At 41.1% G+C, this 11,508-nt stretch overlaps 1 non-coding gene across 1 annotated transcript; it reads left to right on the top strand.

The window, feature by feature from the left end:
• Positions 1-10,312: 10,312 nt before the first annotated feature.
• On the top strand, positions 10,313-10,420 carry LOC112724986 (small nucleolar RNA R71). Its single transcript, XR_003164121.1, has one exon. It is a non-coding gene; the product is annotated as a small nucleolar RNA R71 (small nucleolar RNA).
• Positions 10,421-11,508: the final 1,088 nt, after the last annotated feature.

Raw genomic sequence — 11,508 nt, 5'->3', positions numbered from 1 at the left:
ATGAATTCTCATTTTGGCTATGAGTTTGGTTCTAACTATGTTGTAGGCAACGGAAGCTTCAATGAGGATGTGTATCAAGGATGGGACAATCAAAGGTGGGAGGAGTCACATGCACATGATCAATCTTCATAGTTGTTAGTTTATTTTCATTGCATTTTACATTACTTGTCTCCTACCTCAAAAACCCCAAAGATACTTCATAACCAATAACAAGGACACTTTATTGCAATTCCTAGGGAGAACGACCCGAGGTTTAATACTTCGGTTTATAAATTTAGGGGTTTGTACCTGTGACAAACACAATTTTTGTATGAAAGGACTATTGTTGGTTTAGAAACTATATTGCAACGAGAATTTATTGTGAATTCTAAACCACAAAATTCCAATCATCAATCTCTATGTAGACGGTTCCTCAAACAAAACCGGAAGTGGCGCGGGTGTGATAATTGAAAGCGACCAGGGAACCCAAATCGAACTTTCCCTCAAATTCGGGTTTCCTGCCTCAAACAACCAAGCTGAGTGTGAGGCACTACTAGCTGGTTTGAAGCTGGCTAAGGAGGTTGGAGCTTAAAAGCTTATCATCTTCAGCGACTCACAGGTGGTCACTTCACAAATAGCAGGGAGTTACCAAGCCAAGGATCCCATCATGAAAAAGTACTTGGACAAAACCAAGGAACAGCTCGAACAACTCGGGGAATATGAGGTCTGCCACATACCCCGAGAATAGAATGCTCGAGCTGATGCACTCTCAAAATTAGCCAGCACCAAACCAGGGGGCAACAATAGAAGTCTCATCCAAGAGATGCTGCAGAACCTGTCAATCTCGAAAGAAGAAAAGATCCTAGCCATAACAGGTCTGGATCAAGGATGGATGACTCCCATAATTAATTACCTCAAAATAGAAACACTCCCTACAGATAAGAAGGAGGCAAAGAGGTTAAAACAGGAGGCACAATACTACACCATCATAAATAATACTCTATACAAGAGAGGGATTTCGACACCACTATTAAAATGTGTGCCGACTTCCAACACAAAAGAAGTTTTAGAAGAAGTACACAGTGGCATCTGTGGCAACCATCTCGGAGCATAGGAACTTACCAAAAAGTACTTCGAGCCGGATTTTATTGGCCGACTTTACAAAATGAAGCAACAGAATTCGTGAAGACTTGTCCACCATGTCAGAAACATGCCAACTTTCACATCGCTCCGCCAGAGGAGCTCATCAGCGTAACCTCACCCTGGCCATTTGCAAAATGGGGACTCAATCTTCTCAGACCCTTCCCTCAAGGATCAGGACAAGTCAAATTCCTCATAGTGGGAGTAAACTATTTCACCAAATAGATTAAGGCGGAACCCCTAGCTAACGTCACTGCTCAAAGAAGTCAAAATTCCAATATAGAAATATTGTCACAAGGTTTAAGGTTCCATACTCCATCACCACAGACAATGGCACTTAATTCACAGATGCAGGCTTCAGAAAATTGGTGGCCGATCTAAACATAAAACACCAATTCACATCCATAGAACACCACCAGGCCAATGGACAAGCAGAAACTGCTAACAAAGTCGTATTAGCCGGGCTAAAAAGATTACAGGATTCAAAGGGAGCCTGGGCTGAAGAGCTCCCACAAGTCCTATGGGCATATCGGACAACTCCACACTCCACCACAAAGGAATCACCTTTCCAGTTGGCTTACAGGATGGAGGCAATGATCCCAGTGGAGGTCGAAGAAGGATCGCCCAGAGTGATCCACTACAGTGAAGAGACCAACTCCTAACTTCAAAGGGAAGAACTCAACCTACTTCTAGAAATCTGAGAAAGAGCTCGGATCAAGGAAGAGGCATTAAAACGTCGAATGGCTTCAAGATACAATCAAAAGGTAGTGCCACGAGATTTTGCCAAGAACGACCTCGTCCTAATCCAAAATGATATCGGAACAACTCGACCTGGAGAAGAAAAGCTGGCAGCAAACTGGAAATGACCCTACCTAGTAATAGAAGTACTTGGAAAGGGCTACTACAGACTGTCCGAACTCGAAGGGCGAGAGCTTCCTAGGTCATGGCACGCCTGCAACCTACGAAGGTATTATAGTTAGAGGTAATAAGGATCTTAGGATAAGGTGCACTCTTTTTCCTGAAAAGGTTATTTAAGGAGGCGCCAGGCCAAGATCTACAAACCGTCCGACTTAAAGGGAATAATACCCACATGTATATATTTGCATATTTTCTATCTTGAATAAAGTTTTTTCAGATTCTCTACAAATCCTCTTTTACAAGACGCATTAATCTGAAACGCAAAAAATTCATCGCCCGATTATAAAGCTACAGATCGGCAGAAAGTGAAAATCAAATCCACTGTACGATCAAGGTAAAGACCAACAAAGATGAAAACCAAATTCATCAAAAGGTCAACTAAACGGGGATCAAACCCAATTTCTACAAAATCGGCAAAGATGAAAAGGCGAAAAAAACAGAATAATGCAAGAAGTTATCGAAAGTAATCCATAGAAAGGACCTGACGAGGTCTTAATAAAAATGGGTTGCTAAAAATAACTTAAAGACCGGCCGACGTAAAGAAGTCGGACCAGTCGACCACAATAACCAAAGTTATAAAAAGTAAATCCCTGAAAAGAGGCCTGGCCAGCCCTAAAAAAGAGGATTACTAAAAATTACTTAAAAGGGACCGACGTGATGAAGTCGGCCCAGAACAAAAAAGTTATAAAAAGTAATCCCTAAAAGAGACCTGACAAAGGTCCAAAAAAGAGGATTACTAAAAATAACTTAAAAGGGACCGACGTGATGAAGTCGGCTGGTGCACGAATTGTAAATCACACTTTTTACAACTCGTACCACTAACCAGCAAGTGCACTGGGTCGTCCAAGTAATACCTTACGTGAGTAAGGGTCGAATCCCACGGAGATTGTTGGTTTGAAGCAATCTATGGTTATCTTGCAATTCTTAGTCAGGAAGTCAATTATATTTATCAAGTGAATTGCGAATAAACGATAGAGCATGGGTTAAAGGTTACTTGTTATGCAGTAATGGAGAATATGTTGGAGTTTTGGAGATGCTTTGTCTTCTGAATCTCTGCTTTCCTCTGTCTTCTGATTCACGCACGCACGTCCTTCTATGGCAAGCTGTGTGTTGGTGGATCACCGTTGTCAATGGCTACCATCCATCCTTCCAGTGAAAAGGGTCCAAGTGCGCTATCACCGCACGGCTAATCATCTGCAGGTTCTCGGTCATACCGGAATAGGATTTACTATCCTTTTGCGTCTGTCACTACGCCCAGCACTCGCGAGTTTGAAGTTCGTCACAGTCATCCAATCCCAGAATCCTACTCGGAATACCACAGACAAGGTTTAGACTTTCCGGATTCTCATGAATGCCGCCATCAATCTAGCTTATACCACGAAGATTCTGATTAAGAGATCTAAGAGATATTCATTCATTCTATAGTGGAACGTAAGTGGTTGTCAGGCACGCGTTCGTGGAGGAATGATGATGATTGTCACGTTCATCACATTCATATTGAAGTGCAAATGAATATCTTAGATAGGAACACGCATGTTTGAATGGAAAACAGAAATACTTGCATTAATTCATCGAGACACAGCAGAGCTCCTCACCCCCAACAATGGAGTTTAGAGACTCATGCCGTCAAAGAGTACAAAGTTCAGATCTAAAATGTCATGAGATATGGTGCACGAAATTGTGATGTCCAGGCTCAAACAATCCCTGGCAACGTGAGCAACTTGGTACGTGTAATCGTGATTACACTTTAATTATGTAAAATTCATGGCTCTTTCTTTCCCTGGCAATGGCGCCAAGAACATGGTGCCAATACCATGGTTCACAACTTCGATACAACTAACCAGCAAGTGCACTGGGTCGTCCAAGTAATACCTTACGTGAGTAAGGGTCGAATCCCACGGAGATTGTTGGTATGAAGCAAGCTATGGTCACCTTGCAAATCTCAGTTAGGCAGATATAAATTGATAATGGTGTTTTCGAATAATAATTGATAGAATAGGGATAGAAATACTTATGTAATTCATTGGTGAGAATTTCAGATAAGCGAATGGAGATGCTTTCGTTCCTCTGAACCTCTGCTTTCCTGCTATCTTCATCCAGTCAGTCTTACTCCTTTCCATGGCTGGCTTTATGCAAGGGCATCACCGTTGTCAGTGGCTACATCCCCTCCTCTCAGTGAAAAATATGCTCACATGCTCTGTCACAGCACCGCTAATCATCTGTCGGTTCTCGATCATGCTGGAATAGGATTCACCCTCCTTTTGCGTTTGTCACTAACGCCCAACGATCGCGAGTTTGAAGCTCGTCACAGTCATTCAATCATTGAATCCTACTCAGAATACCACAGACAAGGTTTAGACTTTCCGGATTCTCTTGAATGCCGCCATCATTCTAGCTTACGCCACGAAGATTCTGGTTCGGAGATCTAAGAGATATTCATTCTAGCTTATTTCATGTAGAACGGAAGTGTTTGTCAGGCACGTGTTCATAGGGGAGAATGGTGATGAGCGTCACACATAATCAGCACCTTCATCACGTTCTTGGGTGCGAATGGATATCTTAGAAGTGAAATAAGATGAATTGAATAGAAAATAGTAGTACTTTACATTAATCTTTGAGGAACAGCAGAGCTCCACACCTTAATCTATGGAGTGTAGAAACTCTACCGTATGAAAATACATAAGTGAAGGTCCAGGCATGGCCGAGATGGCCAGCCCCCTAAAACGTGATCACAGGATCAAAATACAATCCAGGATCCAGGACGGTCAAAAAGACTAGTAAAAGGTCCTATTTATAATAAACTAGCTACTAGGGTTTACATGAGTAAGTAATTGATGCATAAATCCACTTCCGGAGCCCACTTGGTGTGTTTGGGCTGAGCTTAAGTGTTGCACGTGTAGAGGTCCCTCTTAGAGTTGAACGCCAGCTTTTGTGCCAGTTTGGGTGTTCAACTCTGGTTTTGGCTCCTTTTCTGGCGCTGGACGCCAGATTTGGTTAGAAAGCTAGCGTTGAACGCCAGTTTACGTCGTCTAATATTGGCCAAAGTATGGACTATTATATATTGCTGAAAAGCCCTGGATGTCTACTTTCCAACGCAATTAGAAGCGCGCCATTTCGAGTTCTGTAGCTCCAGAAAATTCACTTTGAGTGCAGGGGGGTCAGAATTCAACAGCATCAGCAGTCCTTCTTCAACCTCTAAATCTGATTTCTGCTCAAGTCCCTCAATTTCAGCCAGAAAATATCTGAAATCACAGAAAAACACACAAACTCATAGTAAAGTCCAGAAATGTGAATTTAACATAAAAACTAATGAAAACATCCCTAAAAGTAACTAGATCCTACTAAAAACATACTAAAAATAATGTCAAAAAGCGTATAAATTATCCGCTCATCACAACACCAAACTTAAATTGTTGCTTGTCCCCAAGCAACTGAAAATCAAATAGGATAAAAAGAAGAGAATATACTATAAATTCCAAACTATCAATGAAACATAGCTTTAATCAAATGAGCGGGACTTATAGCTTTTTGCCTCTTGAATAGTTTTGGCATCTCACTTTATCCATTGAAGTTCAGAATGATTGGCATCTATAGGAACTCAGAGTTCAGATAGTGTTATTGATTCTCCTAGTTCAGTATGATGATTCTTGAACACAACTTCTTTATGAGTCTTGGCCGTGGCCCTAAGCACTTTGTTTTCCAGTATTACCACCAGATACATAAATGCCACAGACACATAATTGGGTGAACCTTTTCAGATTGTGACTCAGCTTTGCTAAAGTCCCCAATTAGAGGTGTCCAGGGTTCTTAAGCACACTCTTTTTTTGCTTTGGACCTTGACTTTAACCGCTCAGTCTCAAGTTTTCACTTGACACCTACACGCCACAAGCACATGGTTAGGGACAGCTTGGTTTAGCCGCTTAGACCAGGATTTTATTCCTTTAGGTCCTCCTATCCACTGATGCTCAAAGCCTTGGGATCTTTTTTATTTGCCCTTGCCTTTTGGTTTTAAGGGTTATTGGCTTTTTGCTCTTGCCTCTTGGTTTTAAGAGCTTTTGGCTTTTTCTGCTTGCTTTTTCTTTCTATTTATTTTCTATTTTTTTTTGCCTATTTTTATTTTTTTTTTCTGCAAGCTTTGTTCTTTGCTGCTTTTTCTTGCCTCAAGAATCATTTTTATGATTTTTCAGATTATCAAATAACATGTCTCCTAGTCATCATTCTTTCAAGAGCCAACATATTTAACATTCTTAAACAACAACTTCAAAAGACATATGCACTGTTCAAGCATACATTCAGAAAACAAGAAGCATTGTCACCACATCAATATAATTAAACTAAGTTCAAGGATGAATTCGAAACTCATGTACTTCTTGTTCATTTGAATTAAAACATTTTTCATTTAAGAGAGGTGATGGATTCATAGGACATTTATAACTTTAAGACAAAGTTACTAACTACTAATGATCATGTAATGAAGACACAAACATAGATAAGCACATAACATAGAAAACGAAAAACAGAAGAAATAAGAACAAGGAATGAATCCACCTTAGTGATGGTGGCGTTTTCTTCTTGAGGAACCAATGATGTCCTTGAGCTCTTCTATGTCTCTTCCTTGTCTTTGTTGCTCCTCCCTCATTGCTTTTTGGTCTTCTCTTATTTCATGAAGCATGATAGAGTGCTCTTGATGTTCCACCCTTAGTTGTCCCATATTGGAACTCAATTCTCCTAGGGAGGTGTTGATTTGCTCCCAATAGTTTTGTGGAGGAAAATGCATTTGAGGCATCTCAGGGATCTCATGGAAATGAGCTTCTTGCGCCTCTTGAGCTCCATGACTGGGCTCTCTTGCTTGCTCCATCTTTTTCTTAGTGATGGGCTTGTCCTCTTTAATGAGGATATCTCCCTCTATGTCAATCCCAGCCGAATTGCATAGGTGGCAAATGAGGTGAGGAAAGGCTAACCTTGCCATAGTGGAGGACTTGTCAGCCACCTTGTAGAGTTCTTGAGGTATAATCTCATGAACTTCCACCTCTTCTCCAATCATGATACTATGGATCATGATGGCCCGGTCTATAGTAACTTCAGACCGGTTGCTAGTGGGAATGATTGAGCATTGAATAAACTCCAACCATCCTCTAGCTATAGGCTTGAGGTCCAATCTTCTTAGTTGAACCGTCTTGCCTTTGGAGTCAATCTTCCATTGAGCTCCTTCCACGCATATTCCATAAGGACTTGGTCCAACCTTTGATTAAAGTTGACCCTTCTAGTGTAGGGGTGTGCGTTCTCTTCCATGTTTGGCAAGTTGAACGCCAACCTCACATTCTCCGGACTAAAATCTAAGTATTTCCCCCGAACCATTGTAACATAGTTCTTTGGATCCGGGTTCTTACTTTGATCATGGTTCTTGGTGATCCATGCATTAGCATAGAACTCTTGAACCATTAGGATGCCGACTTGTTGGATGGGATTTGTTAGAACTTCCCAACCTCTTCTTTGAATTTCATGTCGGATCTTCGGATACTCATTTCTTTTGAGTTTGAAAGGGACCTCAGGGATCACGTTCTTCTTGGCCACAACATCATAGAAGTGGTCTTGATGGGCTTTGGAGATGAACCTTTCCATCTCCCATGACTCGGATGTGGAAGCTTTTGTCTTCCCTTTCCCCTTTCTAGAGGATTCTTCGGTCTTAGGTGCCATCAATGGTAATGGAAAAACAAAAAGCTTATGCTTTTACCACACCAAACTTAGAATATTGCTCGTCCTCAAGCAATAAACAAAAGAATAGAAGAAGAAGAAGAAGAAGAAGAAATATGGAGAGGGAGAGGGAGATGTGGTTTCGGCCAAGAAGGGTGTAGAGGGGTGTGTTGTGTGAATTTGATGAAGAATGGAGGTCTTTATATAGGGAAGGGAGGGGGGGAAGGTTTCGGCCATATGGGTGGGTTTGGGTGGGAAATTTGTTTTGAATTTTGAAGGTAGGTGGAGTTTATGAGGTAGGTTTATGGGGAAGAGTGGATGGATGTGAGTGGTGAAGAGGTGATGGGGAAGAGAGTTTGAGGTGATTGGTGAAGGGTTTTTGGGGAAGAGTGTTTATGGGGTTGTGTGAAAGAAAATGGTAAGAAGAAGTGAGTGGAGGTAGGTGGGGATCCTGTGGGGTCCACAGATCCTGAGTAGATCCTGTGGGGTCCACAGGTCCTGAGTGGATCCTGTGGGGTCCACAGATCCTGAGGTGTTTAAGGATTTACATCCCTGCACCCATTAGGCATGTAAAAATGCCTTTGCACACAACTCTGGGCGTTCAGCGCCAGGTTGGTGGCCATTTTGGGCGTTCAACGCCCATTTGTGTGCCATTTCTGGCGTTGAACGCCAGAACCATGCCTGTTCTGGCGTTCAGCGCCCAGAAGCTGCCCATTTTGGGCGTTCAGCGTCAGAACCATGCTCTGTTCTGGCGCTGAACGCCAGACAGATGCTCCTCCAAGGTGGGATTTTTCTTCTGCTGTTTTTTATTCTGTTTTCAATTTTTATATTTATTTTGTGACTCCACATGATCATAAACCTAAGAAAACATGAAAAACAAGAATAATAGAGTTAGATAAATAAACATTGGGTTGCCTCCCAACAAGCGCTTCTTTAATGTCAAATAGCTTGACAGTGGGCTCTCATGGAGCCTCACAGATGTTCAGAGCATTGTTGAGACTCTCCAACACCAAACTTAGAGTTTGACTGTGGGGGCTTTATTTGACTCTGCTTTGAGAGAAGCTTTCTCTGCTTCCTCTCCTTGGTTGCAGAGGGAGATCCTTGAGTTTTAAACACAAGGGAGTCCTTATTCCATTGAAGGACTATTTCACCTCTGTCAACATCAATCACAGCTCTTGCTGTGGCCAGGAAAGGTCTTCCTAGGATGATGGATTCATCCTCTTCCTTTCCAGTATCCAGGACTATGAAATCAGCAGGGATGTAAAGGCCTTCAACCTTTACTAACACGTCCTCTACTTGTCCATAAGCCTGTTTTCTTGAACTGTCTGCCATCTCTAATGAGATTTTAGCAGCTTGCACCCCATAGATTCCCAGTTTCTCTATTACAGAGAGGGGCATGAGGTTTATTCCTGAACCAAGGTCACACAGAGCCTTAAAGATCATGGTGCCTATGGTACAAGGTATTATGAACTTTCCAGGATCCTGTCTCTTCTGAGGCAATGTCAGTTGATCCAGATCACTTAGTTCATTGATGAACAAGGGAGGTTCAACTTCCCAAGTATCAATGCCAAATAATTTGGCATTCAGCTTCATGATTGCACCAAGAAACTTGGCAGTTTACTCTTCAGTAACATCCTCATTCTCTTCAGAAGAGGAATACTCATCAGAGCTCATGAATGGCATAAGGAGGTTCAATGGAATCTCTAGGGCCTCTAGATGAGCCTCAGAGTCCTTTGGTTCCTCAGAGGGAAGCTCCTTATTGATCACTAGACGTCCCAGGAGGTCTTCCTCCTTGGGATTCACGTCTTCCACTCCCCTTGTAGGTTCGGCCATGGTGCTTATGTCAATGGCCTTGCACTCTCCTTTTGGGTTCTCTTCTGTATTGCTTGGGAGAGTACTAGGAGGGATTTCAGTGATCCTCTTACTCAGCTGGCCTACTTGTGCTTCCAAATTTCTAATGGAAGACCTTGTTTCATTCATGAAACTCACAGTGGCCTTAGATAGATCAGAGACTAAATTTGCTAAATTAGAAGTATTTTGTTCAGAGTTCTCTGTCTGTTGCTGAGTGGATGATGGAAAAGGCTTGCTATTGCTAAACCTGTTTCTTCCACCATTATTAAAGCCTTGTTGAGGCTTTTGATCCTTCCATGAGAAATTTGGATGATTTCTCCATGATGAGTTATAGGTGTTTCCATAAGGTTCACCTAAATAATTTACCTCTGCTATTGCAGGGTTTTCAGGATCATAAGCTTCTTCTTTAGAAGATGCCTCTTGAGTACTGTTGGATGCAGCTTGCACTCCATTTAGACTCTGAGAGATCATATTGACTTGCTGAGTCAATATTTTGTTCTGAGCCAATATGGCATACTTCAAGAACTCCCTTCTTCATAGGCGTCCCATTACTCATAGGATTCCTTTCAGAAGTGTACATGAACTGGTTATTAGCAACCATGTCAATGAGTTCTTGAGCTTCTGCAGGCATTTTCTTTAGGTGAATGGATCCACCTGCAGAAGTGTCCAGTGACATCTTTGATAGCTCAGATAAACCATCATAGAATATGTCCAGGATGGTCCATTCTGAAAGCATGTCAGAAGGACACTTTTTGGTCAACTGTTTGTATCTTTCCCAAGCTTCATAGAGGGATTCACCTTCTTTTTGTCTGAAGGTTTGAACATCAGCTCTAAGCTTGCTCAGTTTTTGAGGAGGAAAGTACTTGGCTAAGAAAGCCGTGACCAGCTTATCCCAAGAGTTCAGGCTGTCTTTGGGTTAAGAATCAAACCATAATCTAGCTCTGTCTCTTACAGCAAAAGGGAAAAGCATGAGCCTGTAGACTTCAGGATCTACTCCATTAGTCTTAACAGTATCACATATCTGTAAGAATTCAGTTAAGAACTGAAAAGGATCTTCAGATGGAAGTCCATGAAACTTGCAGTTCTGCTGCATCAGAGAAACTAATTGAGGTTTCAGCTCAAAGTTGTTTGCTCCAATGACAGGAATGGAGATGCTTCTTCCATGTAGATTGGAATTAGGTGCAGTAAAGTCACCAAGCATCTTCCTTACATTATTAATATTTTTGGCTGCCATCTCCTTCTCCTGTTCGAAAATTTCTGAAAGGTTATCTCTGGATTGTTGTATTTTAGCTTCTCTTAATTTTTTCTTCAGAGTCCTTTCAGGTTCTGGATCTGCTTCCACAAGAATGTTCTTATCCTTGCTCCTGCTCATATGACAAAGAAGAAGGCACAGAAAAATAACAATAATAATAGAGATCCTTTATACCACAGTATAGGGATCCCTTTGTGAGTGGAAGAAAAGAGGGAGACAAAGAATCTGATGTAAAGAAAGAAACACAACTGTGAGGATGGCAGAGATGTGAGATGAGATGTTAGTAAATGGATAAATAAATAGAATAGGATGGGAGAGGGAGAATTTTCGAAAATAATTTTTGAAAAAGAGTTAGTGATTTTCGAAAATGGTTTTTGAAAAATGTTAGTATTTTTTTTTTTTCGAAAAAGTTTTAAAATCAAAAATAAAAAATAATTAGTTAATAAAAAAGAAATTTTTGAAAAAGAGGGAAGATATTTTCGAAAATTAGAGAGAAAGAGAGTTAGTTAGGTAGTTTTGAAAAAGTTAAGAAACAAACAAAAAGTTAGTTAGTTAGTTGAAACAAATTTTTGAAAAGATAAGAAGTTAGGAGGTTAGAAAAGATATTTTGAAACCAACTTTTTGAAAAAGGTAAGATAAGAAGATATTTTAGAAATTAGTTTTGAAAAAGATTT

Source organism: Arachis hypogaea, chromosome 11 (assembly GCF_003086295.3).
Source record: "Arachis hypogaea cultivar Tifrunner chromosome 11, arahy.Tifrunner.gnm2.J5K5, whole genome shotgun sequence".
In the NCBI taxonomy this organism is placed as follows: Eukaryota; Viridiplantae; Streptophyta; class Magnoliopsida; order Fabales; family Fabaceae; genus Arachis; species Arachis hypogaea.
The sequence above is the reverse complement of the archived record's forward strand: the minus strand, read 5'-3'. Positions and strand labels throughout refer to the sequence as shown.